Source organism: Lynx rufus, unplaced genomic scaffold, assembly GCF_022079265.1.
Source record: "Lynx rufus isolate CCGP_SWC_20201006 ecotype Redwood Valley unplaced genomic scaffold, mLynRuf1.p SCAF_14, whole genome shotgun sequence".
NCBI classification, from domain to species: domain Eukaryota; kingdom Metazoa; phylum Chordata; class Mammalia; order Carnivora; family Felidae; genus Lynx; species Lynx rufus.
In genome coordinates, this window is record NW_025814828.1 from 42,984,088 (window position 1) to 42,990,087 (window position 6,000).

At 34.4% G+C, this 6,000-nt stretch overlaps 1 long non-coding RNA gene across 1 annotated transcript in view; it reads left to right on the plus strand.

The window, feature by feature from the left end:
* Positions 1 to 3,895, plus strand: part of LOC124509111 (uncharacterized) — a 160,916-nt gene extending 157,021 nt beyond the window's left edge. The window contains exons 3-5 of the long non-coding RNA XR_006961417.1: positions 471 to 573; positions 2,304 to 2,430; positions 3,802 to 3,895. This is a non-coding gene — a long non-coding RNA (uncharacterized LOC124509111). The remainder of the gene's footprint in view (positions 1 to 470; positions 574 to 2,303; positions 2,431 to 3,801) is intronic.
* The last annotated feature ends 2,105 nt before the right edge of the window (positions 3,896 to 6,000 follow it).

The window sequence follows — 6,000 nt, forward strand, 5'->3', positions numbered from 1 at the left end:
AATGTTTTACTTCTATTGGCAGAAATAATTTTTTAGGAAAAACTATCAAAAAAAGTTGTTGAACCAGTATAGTATGTTGTTTAAAGGACTTTCTTGCTTAAAATGGATGAAAAATGAATCCAGGAAAGAAACATTGAGGAAAAAGACTTACATTCTGGTGTTGCCTGGATGTGTAAATTGATAGGAGCCCAGGAATCCTCTCTATGACTTCCCTATTGTGCTTATGAATAAACAAACAACACACATCTCAGAAAAGATTAAAAAGGTTTCCAGAATTATTAGTCCTTGCAGATAACTCCTTGGAGTATTTTCTATATATAAAGAGTAATTTTATTGAATACTTACAGAGAAGAGTATAGGAAAAACTTCAGATTTGTGATTGACTACCTCCATGTAGTATGTGTATTTGTGCCTTCTGTCATTATAGTATTAATATCAATACTCTTTATTTGCACCTATCCTCCCCTAAGGCTAAACAACCAGGTGAAAAAACATCACAGCAAAAGGAACTACCAACTGAGAATCCAGATATTGAGACTGGGCAAGAGAAAGAAGGAGCACCTGTGGCTCAAGGTGAAGAGGGGATGAAGAAACATGTTGTATTTCATTTATGATGTTATATTAGTAATAGGAATAGATAAAGGGTTCCTTGAAAATTGGCTGGAAACCTGTTTGGTAAGGGAAAGGTATAGTTTGCAGCTGACTGCAGTCCTTCTCTGTGATAAGTTTTCTTTCTTTCAGCATTTTACCATCCCATATTTTAAATTATTTGGCATGCTTGGAAAGTACAATTCTTGCCAATGCTCTATATTAGCAAAGCAAGGAAACAACATTAAATTTAGACAGAATTATACACTATGTCACTAGTTAAAGTTGGCCTTTTTTGAATGCTGTTTTCTGGGATTCTTAAGTCGTGGCATCAAATGTTTAAGCAGACCTAGATACACTTTGGCTAACTCTTAGATTGTAATTTTTAAAAATCATAATACAGAGAAACAAAAATGTGAAAGCCTTTCCTAGTTGCTGTTAAAGTCTTCAATATTTTTGTCTTCCTGAACCATAATCTAGTTGTCATATATTCCTTTTTTAAAAACTTTTTTACTGGGGCGCCTGGGTGGCGCAGTCGGTTAAGCGCCCGACTTCAGCCAGGTCACGATCTCGCGGTCCGTGAGTTCGAGCCCCGCGTCAGGCTCTGGGCTGATGGCTCGGAGCCTGGAGCCTGTTTCCGATTCTGTGTCTCCCTCTCTCTCTGCCCCTCCCCCGTTCATGCTCTGTCTCTCTCTGTCCCAAAAATAAATAAACGTTGAAAAAAAAAAATTTAAAAAAAAAAAAAACTTTTTTACTTAGAAAAGATTTAAAGCTTACAGAAAAGTTACAAGAAAAGTACAGTGTACTTTTGATAGGAGCCTCAGACACCTTGATCCACGCATTGCTATGCTAACCTTGTGCCACATATCACCCTTCCTTAGATAATAATACACATATTATTATTGTTAAACCACTTGAGATTAAATTTCAACTCTGTACTCTCAAAGTAATTCAGTGTCTGTTTCCTCGAAACAAGGATATTGTTTTACATAACCCCAGTACAATGATCAGATTGAGGAACTTTAACGTTAAGAAAAAATTATTATCTAATATGTGGTCTGTTGCCTAGTAATGTCCAATTTTGTCAGCTGGCTTAGTAATATCCTTTATACCATTATTTTTTCCTGATCCAGGATCCAACCCAAAACCACCCATTGTATTTAGTTGTCACCTCTCTTTCGACTCCTTTATCCTAGAAGTGTACTTCAGTCTTTCTTTGTCTTTCCTGATTGACAATTTCTGGAGTCCAGGCCATTTGTTTTGTAAAATGTTCTTCAGGTTGGGTTTCTCTCATCTTTTTATTTGTGATGACTTTTTTTCACTCATTTATTGGGGCCTGCTTGGTGGCAGATCATGTACTCGATGCTGAAGATAAAAATATAAATGAGAGAATGATTTCTGTCTTGTACTCACAATCTTGTCAGAAATTCAGGTAAACAAATGGCTGATCTAGTGGAATAAGTGCAATAATATAAGTGTATATAGGTTACAAAGGTGATAACTAAGTTGTCTTAAACAGTTTTGGAAAAAGAAACACTTCATAGAGGAGGTAATATATAAGAAACATAACTCCCATTTTCTAGCAGAAAAACTTTTTAATGCTTACTGCATTCTTATACATCATACTTTTTACACTACTGACTTACAGAGCTTTATTTAATAATATTAATTTATGGTTTGCTGCTTACATTAATAATTCTGTTTATTTATATAAGAACCTGAACTGGAAAGTGAAACCCAGGGAATGGGTCTGGAAAAGACTGGAGCTGAGCATGTAGATTGCCCTGAGGTGAGAAAGGAAGACTCCACCTAATCCAGCACCTGCTAAAATTCCAGAAGCATGTAAGTTCTCCATTAAGAATGCCAGTCATGGGGTTGTTCTTTTCTACAATATTATTATACCTTTGTAACAAATCACGAACACAAAGATTATTTGAAAAGTAGCTTAGACACCAAATGCTTGATTCAGAGACAGTATCAGAAGGAAAAAATGAGTTAACTCAAAGGCATGTTGTTGAATTATAAAACATGGAAGTATTATTACTTTGGAATAGAAGTCCTTTGAAACCTAATGCAAGTGGTCATATACTTACATAAATTATTTAACATACCCCAGTACCAAATGGATATCTAAACAACACAGTAGTATTGATTTTCGTTTAATTTGCCTGAACTATTTCTCAACAATCACTGTATCTTTTAGACACCAAAAAATGATATGGATCTCTTTGTTTTGGCTTTTATAGGTTGGCTTATTTGTTTTTTAAATAGTGAGCGAGGCTAAGAAATGGTAATATTTGCCTGCATCTTGTAATGTCATCTATGATGGTAGTGGCTTATAACTAGTGTGACTGTGTAATTTTTATCATCCAAACCAGGACACTCTTGAGAGTTTAAAGGAGTGCTGTTGACTGCTTACACCAGGACAATAAGTGCCAATGAAACAAATGGTCACTTTACTATAAATAGACCATAGAAAAGTTGAACTGAATCAATGAAATATTTTTGCACAAAAGAGACAAACCAAATGGAATAATGTTTCTGCCTTCTCTTTAGTTAAAATGGTTCCAAGCATGACATCATTATTTTAATTTTTAATTATTTTTAAAGGTTTTTATTTCTTTTTGAGTGGGGGGAGGGGCAGAGAGAGAAGGGGACAGAGGATCCAAAGCAGGCTGCATGCTGACAGCAGAGAGCTCGATGCTGGGCTCGAACTCATGAACCACGAGATCACGACCTGAGCTGAAGGTGGATGCTTAACCCACTGAGCCACCCACATGTCCCAGTGACATTATTATTTTAGCTAATACAGATAATTAGAAGACTATTTCAAATGAATGAATTTCAGTGATACTGGGTTTACTTGCTTGTTTGCTTCTTGGAGTTTCTGCTTGGTTGATTTTATTTTAATTGAAATCAGACAGCTTTTTCTCACTACCTAAAATTATCTTTAAATAAGCTAGTGGGATTTGATCTGTTCTGGGTTTGAGAAATCTGTGTTTCTTCATACCATCAAAAAGAGTGATGTATTTAAAAAGTTGGTGCTTATATGCCTGAAAATGTACATTAGCGTAGAGGTCTGTGCCGTGATTAAGGTTCTGGTTTTAGTTTCATCTTATAAAACCAAAGCTGTAGTGTCCTTTATGTACCTTTATTCTTGTCTAAGTAAAGTTCTGCTAAGTGATGTACCCAATTCTTACGTTTATGTTTTAGGTGATGAACAGTCATATGTTCAAAAGAAGACAAGCTGAAGCCATACATATGCTTTGTTATGTTGATAATTTGGCTTAAGTTCTCTCAATAAAGCCTTAATAAAATTTGCTCAGAAGAAGTCATGCATATCTTTTGTTAAATCTGTTTCTAGGAATGTGATGCTATTATAAGTGGTATCTTAAAAAAACTCTTTATTCCATTTAGAGCTGGTCTATAGAAGTGCTGTTTATTCTTGTGTAATGATTTTGTCTGGCAACTTTGCTAAACTTATTCTAATAGTGTTATCTCTACATCCTTTTGGATTTTCTACATACACAGTCATACCACATGCAAATAATGACGGTATTGTTTCTTTTTGAATCTTTCTACCTTGTAGTTCTTGTCCTTACCTTATGACATTAGCCACATCCTTTTAAGTTGGATAGAAGTAATGATAATAGACATCCTTGTGTATCCCTGATCTTTTCAACATTTCACTGTGATGTATGCTATAGATTTTTTATTTTTTTATTTTTTTAAAGTTTATTTATTTATTTTGAGAGAGACAGAGCATGAGCAGGAGACGGGCAGAGAAGGAGAGAGAGAATCCCAAGCAGGCTCCGCACAACTGTGCAGAGCCCAACATGGGGCTAGATCTCACAAACTGTGAGATTGTGACCTGAGCCAAAATCAAGAGTTGGACACTTAACTGACTGAGCCATCCAGGTGCCCTATTTTTTTTTAAAGTACTATCGATTTTTAAAAATTAGATCTCTTCTATTAGATTAAGGAAGTTTCTTTTTATTCCTAGTTTGCTAAGAGTACTTACCATGAATGTTTGTTGAATGTTATTATCACACACTTACTCTACATCTACTGAGGTGATCTTATGAGGTTTTTCCATTAATCTGTTAATGTGGTATTCCTAGACTAAACACAGTTTGAGTCATGATATATTCTCCTTTTTATGTATTGTTGTATTCCTCTTTCTGATGTTTTGTTTAGGATGTTTGTATCTTTGTTCACAAGTGAGATTGGCCCATACGTTTTTTTATGTACTCTCTATCTTGGGCTTTGATATTTTCTTATTCTGGCTTCAAAAATGAGTTGAGGTATATATCCTCTTTTTCTGTTTTCTGATAGAGTTCATCTAACTTTGGAATTATTTCTTAAATGTTTGATAGAATTTGTTAGTGAAGCCATCTGGGCTTGGAGTTCATTTTTTAGGAAAGTTTAAAATTAATGATTTAATATTTTCTATTCTCTAGTCAGTTTGGGTAAGTTTTATTTTTATAGGGCTTTGGCCATGTTACCTAAATTTTCATTACAGAGTTGTCCATAATATCCTCTCATTATTCTCTTAATGTCTGCAGGATCTGTGATACTGACATTTTAATTCTTAGTACTGATAATTTGTGCCTTCCCTCTTGCATTATTAACCAGTCTCACTGGAAGTTTACCACCATTATTAGTTTTTTAAAAATAAACCAACTTTTGACTATGCTGATCCTATTCTATTTTTGTTTTATATTTTGTTAATTTTATCTCTCACTTTTATTATTTTTCTTCTTTCTCTGTTTAATTTGCTCTTCTTTTTCTACCTCCTTAAAATAAATGTTTAGCTCACTAATTTTTAGCCTTTAAAAACATTTTTTTAACATTTATTTGTTGTTGAGAGACAGAGTGCTAGCAGGGGAGGGAGACACAGAATCTGAAGCAGGCTCCAAGCTCCCAGCTGTCAGCACAGCCCCAACGCAGGGCTTGAACACATGAACCACAAGATCATGACCTGAGCTGAAGTTGGACACTTAACCAACTGAGCCACCCAGGCTCCCCTAGCCTTTTTAATATACACTTTTAAATTATAACATTTTCTAAATAGGGCTTTTGTTTCATCTCAAGTTTTGATATATAGTATTTTTGTTATTCAAGTTAGCATATTTTCTTATTCTCATTCTGATTTCTTTGAACTATGGACTACTTTTAAGTGTATTCCTTAACCTTTAAACATTTGAACATTTTCTTTTTGTTATGCAGCACAAGTAACTGATACAGCTATTTATAAGAGACACAGCTAAAACATAAGAATTCAGAAAATTTGAAAGTAAAAGTATGGGCAAAAGATATTCTGCACAAAATAGCTAAAATAAGCTTTCAGATAAATAAGCATTACTACAAAATAAGGGATATTTCATGTAGAAAAATTCAATTCATCAGGAA